Source organism: Pleurodeles waltl, chromosome 8 (assembly GCF_031143425.1).
Source record: "Pleurodeles waltl isolate 20211129_DDA chromosome 8, aPleWal1.hap1.20221129, whole genome shotgun sequence".
NCBI classification, from domain to species: Eukaryota; Metazoa; Chordata; class Amphibia; order Caudata; family Salamandridae; genus Pleurodeles; species Pleurodeles waltl.
The window spans coordinates 1,456,287,033-1,456,300,922 of NC_090447.1; positions in this window are offsets into that span (position 1 = coordinate 1,456,287,033).

The following is a 13,890-nucleotide window of genomic DNA, read 5'->3' on the forward strand; positions in this document are numbered from 1 at the left end:
GACATCCTGTCTGGGGTAAGCAAAAATTAAAGATCTGAGTCAAAATTTAAAGATTGGCAACACTTCCTTAATATCACAGAGGACAGGCTAGATGCAATGGTTAAGGTTGGTTCCTATAATTCTTCACTTTCCAGTCCAGGCGGGTAGTTGGTATGGCCCACCGACACTAATGAGTGTCAAAGGCGTTTCTTGAACTCTTCAGGGTTTTTTTCAATTAACAGGCCTGACCCTCGCTTTATATCAGGTCCCCCTACAGGTATGGTTACAACATACAGGCCCTCATTCTGACCCTGGCGGTTTGAAACCGCCAGGGCAGAGGGCCGCGGAAGCACTGCCAACAGGCTGGCGGTGCTTCATGGGCAATTCTGACCGCGGCGGTAAAGCCGCGGTCAGAAAAGGGCAACCAGTGGTTTCCCGCCGGTTTACCCCTGGCCCAGGGAATCCTCCATGGCGGCGCTGCTTGCAGCGCCACCATGGGGATTCCGACCCCCTTCCCGCCAGCCTGTTCCTGTCGGTTTACACCGCCAGGAAGAGGCTGGCGGGAACGGGTGTCGTGGGGCCCCTGGGGGCATGGGCATGGGCAGTGCCCCTGGGGGCATGGCCACTGGCATGGGCAGTGCAGGGGCCCCCTAACAGGGCCCCATAATGATTTTTAGTGTCTGCTTTGCAGACACTGAAAATCGCGACGGGTGCAACTGCACCCGTCGCACCCCTGCAAATCCGCCGGCTCCATTCGGAGCCGGCTTCCTCTTTGCAGGGGCTTTCCCGCTGGGCCAGCGGGCGATCTTCTTGAGATCGCCCGCCGGCCCAGCGGGAAAGTTGGAATCACCGCTGCGGTCATTTGACCGCGGTGCAGTGTTTGGGCGGTTTCCGCCCGGCGGGTAGCGCCCGCCGCCCGCCGGGGTCGGAATGACCCCCACAGTGTGGGTAAGCTGTGCCAGCAATGGGTGCAAACAAACACGTTAACAGCGGTTAAGAAACACCTGAACACTCTTTCTGACAGTATAGACTTAGAGGATTTTCTGCTAGGTCCTAGAAAACAGCGCTCAAAACGGTTTTTATATGCTATGTACAATAAAATTTGGAAACTTTCCCAGATTGAGGCTGCTGCGTGTTTAAGGCAACTAGATAAGGAAAATTTGGAAAAAACATTAGCTGTTGTTGACAATGGCATGAACATACTGTCCAACAGGATTTATTCACTATCAAATATAGTGTAGTCTGCTATTGATATCACTCAGACAGACTTGTCCCGGTTATATCATGGGCAAACACAGCTACGTTCCATCATACAGCTGGGTTGGACATTACAGACACTGAAAAGTGGCCACATTCCATGGAGATATATTAATAGGAGTGAATTCTTCACTGCTTTTAATTTTTCCAGGGAACAAGAGACAATGGCTAAAAGGGAGGCTAGTTTCACCCTGCTTCAAGTAGAGAAATTAGATAAGTTGCACTTCATGGTAGCACAGAGTCCTTCAACTATATGGCTCTTACACAGCATTATTAATTTACCGATTTCGACCTTTCGTTTCTCGAGCTGCCTGAAACATCTTGCAGTGGGACGATATGAGCAACTAGGAGATTCCTTTATTAAGGAAGAGTGGGAGTTGCCCTTTGACTATAGATGTCTGAACGGTGAAAGAGAGGTCTTTCTTAGTGGAAGTGAATGTGAGACTGCTGTTCGTCATTCTATGATATGCAAACAGGTGTCTCTTCACGGTCTTTGCAATGCAGGGGTCGCAAATTTGGCCTGTTTTCTGAAGGGTACTCCCGTCCCCTTGATTCGTCCAGTATATCATGTACTTTCCAATGGAAGTTATGTGGTACTGAACGATCAAAGCTGTTGCGGCATGCGACCTGGAATTGCCTACGCAATCTCGGTCACGAAGGTCGTTACATGTTGTGGACATGTTTTGTTTCCCCCCACACGAGAGATAAAAGTATCTGACATGTGGCCCCACATCGATAATATTAATGTGAACTATGACAAGCTGAGTAGGCTAAAGGCGCTATTGTTTCAGAAACAGGTCGCCTTGACATCCGCAAAAGAGACGTATGCTCTCCAGATTGCAAGATCATCAGCCGAGATACAATCCCTTTTAAATACCAATTTCCCCAAACACTTTGGAGAGCTGGTATCCAGAATATTAAATGCTTCGAGCACCACTGGGATTGTTCATTTCTTTAAGGCTGTCGGGTCTGGTTTCGTGTCCATCTTCCAGACTGTCTTCGGAGTCATCCCATCAGCCATCCATTCTCTCTTTTCGAGTGTGTTTGGTGGCTTTCCAATTATTTTGGCTTTAATTGGAGGACTACTACTGCTACTTCTTCTGATTCGCAGTGGTTGTTTCTTTCCAACAACACAGAGCAATGGAGCCGCTCCCGCCAACTCCACTGTGCCGTGAGCGCATGGTTCGGATCTTCGGTGCACCTTTGCTGGTGGAACTGGAGCTTGACTGGTCGTTGTCATTTCGGCCACTTCTCTGGTGTGTACAACCAGCCTTCCGCTGCATATGGTGTCTCTTTGAACATCTGCCTATGGTCTGTCTTGCTGTTGCACCGACATCTCCTGTGGACCACCAACTGCTGATGTCCCCAATGAGGGCTCATACACGGTCATGCCCCTTGAGACTGAGGTTGCTCTGTGAAGCCACATATGAGCCTTCCTTTGTGAGATCTACCATGGATGAGGACACTGCAACAAGTTTCGATACACCAGGAAATACGGCTCACTTCTGCTCTGTCGATCCGTTTGTCCGCCCAGCACTTCGGACGATGTTGACTCATTTTTTAGATCATTGACCGGTGACTTCGATGACATTCTTCAAGATCTTGAGTATAACAAATGATTTGATGAATTGACTTGCCATTACCGATTTCAAATTAAGCATTTAAATTAACATGTGCTGTTGCACGCTATACTTGTCATAGTTGACATTGACATCTCTGTATGTATTTTAAACGGATTTGTTTTAACATATTTTTAACACATGCGAATGCTTTTTTAGCTTGTTTTTGCCTTTCGCTTTTAGTTCAGACGCAACTTTTAGTATTTGGGTTCCTGTACCTTCATCATACCTGTTACGGCAATGGGGAGGGTGTAGTGAATCCTAGTTCGTTTTAATGGGATAACAGGAGTTAGCTTAGCCTCTGGCTTGTAGACTCGTGCCCTCGTCACCTAGGGACTTTTAACCTACTTAGCTTGTTCTGTCTTAGCCCACTTAATTATGTATTTCTTTTAAGATGGCTGCCTTGTTTATAGTTAAGCCACTTGTTATGAGTTACATTTTCAGTGTCACCGTGCCAAGGCGTCAAGATCAAGCACCAAAGACAAACAAACAGTAGGTGTTCACACTTAGGGATTTTCCCTCTCTATACTTTTGAGGGATTGTTGATATTAATTGCTGTCCCAAGCATGCCTGTTATATATTGTTTAGGAATATACCTACGTCAGGGGACCTTGTAGATCTGTATAAATACATCACACTCGATGCTGCAGTCGTCTTGACGCTGACCCAGACTTCGTGTCCCTGCGGAGTCTGAGATAGAGACCTCATTCCAAGGTAACGAGGGTTGGGGGCTCCTCTCAGGGATACGGCATTGGCAGATTAGGTTTAACAAACCCAGCTCTCCTTTAGGTAGGAGGTTAGGCCTTCTTTATTAGAGTATTAGGGCATCTTACATCTCATATATCTTTTCTATGTATTGCAAAATGGTGGGGGTCTTCGTAACAATGACTCTTGTCTTCACAATACTGTTACGTGCTATATTCATTATCCTAATCATTGCAGTCCATTCAACTTATCGCAAATTGCAGTTATGTTAAATAAAAAGCTCTTATAACTTTACTGCATCTGTGTCATTGCCTGTGTTTGTATGAGACATAATATGTCTGTGAGAAAAGGGTAATCTCCGTTTAACCACGACACTCCCTGAGATATCTCATTTTTTGAGTCCATTCGTAAACAACTGCCATAAATCACCTTTTACTATTGTGTTTCAGGTGAGGTGCTGCTAGTGAGCCGGTAAGGTTGGGATAACAGTTGCGACTTGTTGTAGGAAAGACGCAGTCGCCTACAAACAAAAGTACTGTCATCCTTAAACCACCAGTCTTGCTCAGAGCAAGAGTCCAAACTACAACAAGGCGGATCTGAAAGTTCCGCCCACCATATTTTGACCCTGCAATCTGCCACCTTTTCCGGGGCGGTACCAGCACCAACAAAAGCCTGGCAGAAACAGAGAGCAGAAGTGAAAGGACTCACCATTGGAGACACAGGGAAGAACCACGCCGCCAAGGAACCCGAACTGCAAGTTTTCCAGATGATCTTCTATGTTATGCTCCACCACGAACACCAACGCCGACAAAGATGACGACGGTGAGTACAGTCACCTAGCATACAAGGGAGGGTGGGAGGAAAATGAGAGTGAAACACACACGCACCACACACACTCGACACACACACACCATACACACAACCAGCTGCACTACAAAAACAATTTGACCCCGAACATCAGCAGATTAATGCAAGGACAACAGGAATTGACGAAAGAGATTGTAATCAGATCAACATAAAAATTAATAATCCGATTTGGCAATGAAACAGATATGTACACATGTACAAACAAGGGACACAGCCCAGTCCAAAGTTCAAAGGGCCCACATGGCAACAGGGCACAGTCGAAGGCCCAACTCGAATCCTGAGCACATCCGGATAGAACATTGCAGGGGCATCAGTTTGCAAATAGGCAGGCACCTCAGGGGGAGGGGGCACCTCAGCCAGATGCGTGAACAAGCCCACTGGTTCTGGAGGGGGCAACATGCCCATTGCTTTGTCCTGGGGAGTGCAAGGCCACAGTCTCTCAAGTGGGTGTCCTGCCCACTGGTTCTGGAGGGGGCAACATGCCCATTTCTTTGTCCTGGGGAGTGCAAGGCCACAGTCTCTTGAGTGGGTGACTTGTCCACTGCTTCTGGAGGGGGCAGCCCACACAGTAGCCCCTGGAGGGTGGACTACATGGCGTCCACCTGGGGTGATGGCTGCATGGTGGTGGTGGTTGGGGGAGGCCCCTGGGCAGCCCTTTCACTCACTGATGGTTGCATGGTGGTGGTGGTTGGGGGAGGCTCCTGGGCAGCCCCTGCTTTCACTGATGGCTGCACATTCACGGCTGGTTGTGGGAGCCCCGTGATAGCTGGTGGTGGTGGCGGTGTTTGCCAAACAGCTTCTGCTGCCGTAGAGTGCCTCTTGTCCTCCTGTTCCTGGGTCGGGGTTCCCTTACCCTTCCTGGCAGGGGTGGATGGGCTCTTCCCCTCTCTGCCAGGTGGTGCAGGCTCCTTCCACTTCTTCACAGCTGGTGCTGGCCCCTTTTCACAACTGGTGCAGGCTCCTTCCCCTTCTTCACAGCTGGTGCAGGTTCCTTCCCCTTCCTCACAGCTGGTGCCGGACTCTTCTCTTACATCCCAGGTGGTGCTAGATCCTTCCCCTTCAGTGTTGTTGGTCTTCTCACCCTACCACCATGAGTTGGTGGTGCCCCCACTGTCCCCGTGGACTGTTTGCTGAGGTGCTGGGCTGTGTCCTTGGTACCCTGCCCATAGGTGTAGGACGGGGGAGGGTTAGGGAAGAGGTCAATCTGGGAAAGGAAAAGCTTTTTAGGGACAGTGGGCTGGGAGGAGGGAGGAGTAATGGGAGTGGAGGATGAGGGAGTGGTTGTTGGAAGAGTATGTCTGCTGGATTTGGGTGCAGGTGCGTGGCCTGTATGCTGTTGTAAGCTGGATGGCTTTTGGGTGTCTGAGTGCTTGCATTTGTGTCCTTTAGGAGGGGGGGACAGACACAGTGGGAGAGGACACAGGGGGCTCTTGCATGGATGTTGTGGAGGTGTCTGCCAGTGAGGTGTGTTTTCTGCTTGGTGTGGTGATGATGCTGGCAGTGGATATTGATGTAGTGCATGCAGGTGTGAGTGTGGGCGTAACTGGAAGGGAGGTGGAGGAGGAGTAGGATGGGGAGACAGTGGAGGCAGTGGATGTTGTCATGTCTGCAACTGTATGGTGTTTGTGTGAGTGCCTGTGGGATGAAGGGTGGTGCTTGTGTTTCCCTATGACACTCTTGTGTGTTGTCCTGTGTGCATGCACGTCTGTCTTTGTGCTTGGGATGGGTTGGGGTTGAGGAGAATGGGACTGGGAAGTAGAAGTTGGAGGGGGGACAGTTGAAACAGGGACAATGGTTGCCATCAGAGAGGAGGCCAGAGTCTGAATTGATCTCTGTTGGGCCACCAATCCACAATTAATGCCCTCTAGGAATGAATTGCACTGCTGCATCTGGGATGCCAGCCCCTGGATGGCATTCACAATGGCTGACTGCATTACAGAGATGGATCTCAGGAGGTCAATAGCCTCCTCACTCAGGGCAGCAGGGCTCACTGGGGCAGGGACCAGGGTGCCTGGGACAAAGGAGATGCCCACCCTCCTGGGTGAGCGGGCACGGGCAACTTGCTGAGGAGCTACTGGGAGGGTGGGCTGGCACAGGGATGGCGGCTGTACCTGCAGCTGGGGTGGTCACAGAAGTGTCCGCCACTACCAGGGAGCTCCCATCGGAGGAGGTATCAGAGTTTGTGTTGTCCCTTCCAATCTACGCCGTGGTGCTCCAGTCATCCTCCATCCCACTGGTTCCCTCAGAGTCGGAGGACTCTGCCTCCAGGGTCCTGTGGGATGCAGCTCCCTCTGTCGTCGGTGCCTCTGCTTCTCCGCCAGATGCTGGTAATGCACATAAGGATAGGATGACAAAACAAGAAAGGGGGAGAGAGAGACAAAGGATACACTGTGTCAATGACTGCACCAACACCACTGATGGCGTAGACAGCACCTTCACACAAGGCAACAGGCCTATGCACTATGCATTGCACTACTAGTGAAATGGCTAGTCATCAAGGCATGAGGAGGAGCACACACCGCCAACTGCAGCACAGCTGGGACTCACGCAGGCCTGCCTAGAAGTGAAAGCTAGGATACCTGTATTTTCCATTCAACCCTTAGCCTCCAGAGGACTAATGCTGCTATTTCTGGCCTTAGGGGCACCCACTAACACACAACCACTACCCGGTTACCACCCCACCAGCCATAAGTTGTAATGATACCCACTGTGCTCACCCCCTTGTGGCTGCTGTGATGCCTTCAAGCGCCCATCCAGCTCAGGGTAGGCCATCGCCAGTATGGGGGCCATCATGGGGGTCAGGGTCCGACGGGCACCCCTTCCTCATTGGGAGGTTATTCCCAGCTGGGCCTCCATGGTCTTCCGTGCCCAGCATCTCAGGTCCTCCCACTGTTTCTGACAGTGGGTGCACCACCTGCCATAGTCCCCCAGGGTCCGCACCTCCTTGGCGATGGCCCGCCATAATCCCTTCTTTTGATGGGTGCTGACCTGCAGAGGTAATACATACAGGATAGCTCCATTAAACAAACAGTCCAGCCTGTCACACACATGGCCCACCATACCCGATCCCATCAACTTTGCAAAACACATAGGGCAGCCGACAACATGTACACTGCCAAGAGGAAATCCAAGCACCCCCCCACCCTTACACAATGCCTTCACAAACAGCTCCATGCATTAATTCCACATGCATCGTGCACACTGCTGATTGACAGAGGCGTGGGTACGCTGGGTGGTTGCTGTGGTGTTGGTTCCTGATCCAGAAGTCCAGAGTTACTGTCATCACTGGGGGCCTCTTCTGTTGGGGGACTGGATAGTGGTGGCACCTCCTCTCCACTGACATTGGCTGGGGTACCTGTGGGGATGTAAATGATGTATTATGCTTCAAGTGTATGACATTTGTATTTCTGTAGCTTCCCCTCTATGGTTTGTGTTACCCTGCCAGCTTTTGCTTGTGTATGGTGATGTATTGTGGGATTGTTAGTTTCCCTATGCTGTGCATACTTTAGTGATGGGTGTCCATGCAGGGCTCGGAGGGCTGTCCATGCATTGGTATAGCATGCAGGGCTTAGCATTGGGATTAGTGAGATGTTTTGGTGGAGTGTGTTGGACGTAGTGGAGTGATGGGAGTGAGGGTGAGGGTGTGAGATGAATGCAGGTATGGGGGGGTGATGATTAGTAAATGTGGACATACCAGTGTCCAGTCCTCCAGCTACTCCAGCGAGTCCCTCAGGATGCATTATTGCCAGTACTTGCTCCTCCTATTCTGTGAGAGGTGGGGGTCCACCGCCAGTCCTCTGTAGGGCAAGCTGGTGTCTTACTGCAATGGAAAGTACCTTCCCCCGTAGGTCGTTCCACCTATTTCTGACATCGTCCCTTCTTCTTGGGTGCCGTCCCACAGTGTTGAACCTGTCCACAATTCTCCGCCATAGCTCCATCTTCCTTTCTATAGATATTTGCTGTACCTGTGCTCCAAAGAGCTGTGGCTCTACCCTGACAATTTCCTCCACCATAACCCGTAACTCCTCCTCAGTGAAACGGGGGTGCCTTTGTGGTGCCATAGGTGTTGTGTGATGTGTGTTGGTGAGGGTGCGTTGGGTAATGTGGTGGGGTGTGTGGTTGGGGTGCATGAGGGATGTATGGGTGTAAGTGGTGTGTGTATCTAGTTGTCTTTGTGCTCTTCTTCTCAGTCTCCTGGCGCCAATTGGTGCTCGTAAGGGGTTGTGGGTAATGTGGGTGTGTGTTTTATAGTGGTGTGGGTGTGTGGATGTGGTGTGTGTATGAGTGTCAGGTGTGTGTATTGGGTATTGGCCAATGTAGTGTTTTTTTGTATGAGGGTGTCCATTCTTAGCACGGCGGTATGGTGATTCGCCATGGTGATTTGTGGGTCATAATGTGGTGGGCGTTGTTTTGTTGACGTAACAGTATGGGTTTTGGGACTGCCACTTTATCACTGACCTTTGGTCTGGCGGATATTTGTATGTGGCTGTATTCTGTTGGATTAGTGTGTGTGTGTGTCATAATATGGTGAACGGATATTCGCCAGCACGGTGGTAAGTTAGCTGCTGTCAGCATGTCGGTAAGCGGGATTTACCACCAATGTCATAATGAGGGCCATAGTGTGCACAGGGTCCAGGGGTTCCCCAGAGGATTAACAGAGGCTAAAGTAGATAACACTAATGCTCTGTTTTCTGGTAGTGTGTTCGAGCAGTTAGGCTTATCAGAGGGTGGGGCTAAGAGTTTGTTGTACACACACTCAATGACCAATGGTTTTTATATAGCAAAAATATATTTTCTTAATTTATTTTTTAGAACCAGAAGATTCAAGTTGCAGATAGGTACTTCAATAGATTCGTATTTCACACATGTATCAACAGTACTTTGTTTGAAATTGGTAAGTTATACAGTTTTTGAAATAGTGGCAATAACCTGTTTTAAAACTTGACACTGCAATTTTCAGAAACAGTTCCTGGGGGGGAAAAAGTTGGATTGGACTGTTTTACTGAAAAGTGCAACACTTACAGTTCCACTCTCTGGGGGTTAGGAAGTCCACAGGTTGAGGTTCAAGTTAACCCCAAACACCCACCACCAGCAACACGGGGCCGACCGGGTGTGAGGTCAAAGTCTAGGCAAAATTAACGTGGGCTACTATGGAGACTGGGGGCACTCGGTTTCAGATCTGCAGGCAGGAAAGTGCCCGCAACTTTGAAAGGGCAGACCTGGGTTTTTTTTAGAAGTCCTGGGGGGGCCACAAGTAGCGCCAAACATACACCATCAGCGGCGCTGGGATGGCCGGATGCAGGCTGCAAACAAGATGTCGAGTCACCATTGATTTTCTATGAGGGAATCCCAGGGGTCACTCAGAGGCTGCAGGTGAGGTCCATGGGGTTGTCTCAGGCAAACCACAGGCTGTACAGGAAGGAGAGCTGCCTGCCGAATGCTTCTGCACTGGAGGTCAGGTTCTCCAAGGCCTGGGGATGTGGGTGCATTGTGTCTTTAGGCATTGGATATCTTCAGCTGGAGCTTCTTGGTCAGGGGGGCCTTCGGGATTCCCTCTGCAGGCGTTGTTGCGGAGGAGTGGAGAGGTCAACCTAGGGTGGGCACTTGCTCAGAATCACCTGGGGATCCTCCCTAGCTGGTTGGGCCACCTAGACACAAGTCGTGGGCATCGGGTGCTGAGTGGTCAGGACTCACTCATTTAGTTGTTGTTTCTTCTTAGACAGGTCTGCTGTCCACCGGAGTTCTTGGACCTTTTGAGTGCAGGGCAGTCCTCTGGAGCGTGGCAGAGGTGGCTGGTCACCTTGGATGCGTTGCTGTTCTTTTGCAGGTGCTTTGAAGCAAGGGCTGGGGCCAAATCAATTGTCGTCTCCCTTCTTCTCTTCTGGGGATTTCAGCTGTGTAGTCCTTCTTCTTCTTTTCAGGTCACCAGAAATCTGGTGAGTTGAGTTCAGAGAGGCCCTTAAATCATGGATTTAGGAGCATTACAGGGGTCAGACGGCAGTAGCTAATGGCTACTGTCCCTGAGGGTGGCTACACCCTTCTTGTGTCCACTCCCTTTGGAAAGGTGGACACAAACCTAACCCTATTGGTCACTCTCCTCCAAACCAAGATGGAGGTTTCTGCAGGGAGGGGTCACTTTAGCTCTGGACACCTTAGGGGTGGTCCCAGCTGAAGTGGTCACTCCTTGTTTTTCCTAAGTTTCCCGCCAAAACTTGCCTCCAGAAATGGGGCTTTGTCCGAGGGGGTGGGCATCTACACTATCTGGGGTGCTCTGGGGCACTGTAACATGAGGCCTGAGCCTTTGAAGCTCACCGCCAGGTGTTACAGTTCCAGCTGGGAGGAGGTGTGAAGCACCTCCACCCAGAGCAGGCTTTGTTTCTGGCCACAGAGAGCACAAAGGCCCTAACCCCATGGGTCAGAAACTTGTCTGCTAGTGGCAGGCTCGCACAGACCAGTCAGTCCTACACTAGACTATTGGATAAAATACAGGGGACAGCTCTAAGATGCTCTCTGTGTGCTTTTTAGGATAAATCCAACACTGGCATCAATGTGGGTTTATTGTGCTGAGACGTTTGATACCAAACTTCCAAGTATTCAGTGAAGCCATTATGAAACTGGGGAGTTCGTAATGACACACTCCCAGACCATATACTTAAAATGGCCACGCTGCACTTACATTCTCTAACAGTGGACTTAGGCACTGTAGGAGTATATTGCCCATGGAGCTATGCCCTCATCTGTGGTATAGTGCACCCTGCCTTAGGGCTGTAAGGCCTACTACAGGGGAGACTTACCTATGCCACAGGCAGTGTTTTGTAGATATGGCACCCTGAGAGGGATGCCATGTCGACTTTGCCTTTTTCTCCCCACCAACACACACAATGTGCAATGGCAGTGTGCATGTGTTTGGTGAGGGGTCCCTTAGGGTGGCATAACACATGCTGCAGACCTTAGTGCCCCCTCCCTGGTCACAGGGCCCTTGGTACTACTTGTACCTTTTACAATGGACTTATCTTGTGCCAGAGGTGTGCCAATGGTACATTTTTAAGGAAAGAACATTGGTGCTGGGGCCTAGTTAGCAGCACCCAGCACACTCTCAGCCAAGTCAGCATCAATATCAGGCAAAAAGTGGGGTGATAACTGCAAAAAGGGCCAGTTCCCTACACCTTGTATCCTGTTTCTCCATGAGACACACTTAATGTGGTCCTCATGCTTGTTCCTTGCTTGTTATGGCTTTGGCGGTCTGTACTACATGAGATTCCTGCGTGGTTCCAGAGGAGTCGTGATACTCTTACACCGTGACTACTCCTGGTTGGGATGTGGTCAGATCCTCTGGGGAGATTTCTTGCCCTAACGGGGAGGGTGGATAGTCACCCTATTAACTTACTCGGTTTGTATGCCCCCCTAAAGCTCTTGACCTATTATTCTCCACAATCATAGACTTACTATCTCAGAAGCCCATAGGTTCCACCATTGTTGGTGGGGACTTGAATGCAGTCCTGGATCAGGGCCTCAGCATCACCACCCCTCCACCCCCGTATGAGGCCCGCTGCAGCGGTTCTGCATCCCTCAACAAGTGGGTAGCAAGTCTTGGCCTTTGCGACGTGTGGCGCATCTGGCATTCTCGCTACCGACAATACACTCATACCTCTGCGGCACACCACACACACGCTCGCATGGGCATGATCATTATACCTGCTACTGACCTTCCCTTATTCACCCAAGCTTATTTGCCCATGGAGCTCATATCAAGCCCGACTCTCCTGACCATTGGCCACTCTGACTGCAGTCGAAGGCCTATGTGGCGTCTCAATGCATAGTTCTTACAAGACGGGACATACTCTACTGGGCTCCGCAAGGAGATTGAGCACTATTTTTAAAACAACGAGGCCACAGTCGAGTCTAATATCATGCTGGGGGAAAGGCTACAATCCGCGTTCATGCAAAGGCCCTCTGGCAGCACCAGAAGAAGGAGGAACAAGCACCTATAGCACACCTTGAAGCTCAAGCACTCCAATTGGAGCACAACCTGGATCGGGAGGAGGGGAGATTGCCAACCGTGCTTTGGAGATGGTGAGAGAGGAAATCAGAACTCACTCCTTGGAAGAGGTGAAACAAATCTGGGAGGCCTCGCAGGTGTGCATTTATGGTTGGGATGACAAGAATAGTACACAACTTTACTGGCTGGCTAACAGACCACTAGTGGGGAGGGTGATCCCTGAGATAGTGGATGTGACCGGGACACTCCATACGATCCCCCAGGACATACCATCCACCTTTGCCCAATATTATGCTGCTCAGTACACAGTGGTGCCAAACCAGTCATTGAGTGTGAGGCGCCACTCCCGAACGATCAATATACTTCTATACCATACAACAACAGCTCATGTGCTGGTGAATGGGAAGCTTTCTGATGCCTCCCCCAACGGGAGAGGTCCAAAGCAGGGCTGTCCTCTGTCCCTGCTCCTCTTCGCTCTTGCCATAGAACCATTTGTGCTATTGATTCGCAGGGATGCTTTCCCAACAGGATGGCAGTGAGTGGGGGAGGGGGGGCAGTCTTGCATTCTATGCTGAAGATGTGCAACCCTATTTATCGGATCCGGCAGTGAGTGGACCCAGATGTCTCCAGCTGCTATGCTTATTTGGGGAGGCCTCTGGCCTCCGGGTGAATCATAGAAAATCTCTCCTGGTCCTGCTCTCGGGCTCTAGTGAACTTGTTGACTGGCAATCGAATATCGCCCACCCTGTGTCTGGGTTTTACCTACCTTGGCGTTAGAGTGGCACTTGACTCAGCCCTGACCTAGGCCCTTAATTTTACCCCTTTACCCTTAACGTGAAAGTGGATCTGGGGAAGTAGCAGGCATTGCTCCTGAATGTCATGGCCCGTATAGCACTCCATAAGATGCTAATTTTGTCCTGCTTACTTTACATCCTTCAAAATCTCTCCATTCAGCTCTCACGCCACAGATTTCGGGAAATGGATGCAGTGGTCCATTTCTTCATTTGACGTAATGACAGACTACGCCTCTCCTTGGGTACATGCCAGTGTGGTACATATGATAGTGATGGAGGTATGTACAACTTATATTTCTAGTATCTAGCTGTTCAGTTACTCACCATTAATGAGTGGCTTACGGGGGCTGGGATGATCCAGCCTACCGTCAGAAGCTCTCAACGATGGGGTTCTCATGCATTATGGACATGCTATATGGCAGTCCCATTCCTAGACCACATCTGAGGTAACAAACCAGGTCCTTCGCGGATGGCACACAGCTCAAAGACAGATGGGTTGTTGGGGCCGGATTACCCAACACACTCCCCTATGGTGATGGACATGGCTATGGGAGATTGCAACCCTAGGGGGATTCTTGCAATAGGAATCTATAGGCTTTACAGTGTTGGGAGATGTCTGGGAAGGCACCTTACAGTGGTGGGAGATGTCGAGGAAGGCACTCATATGATG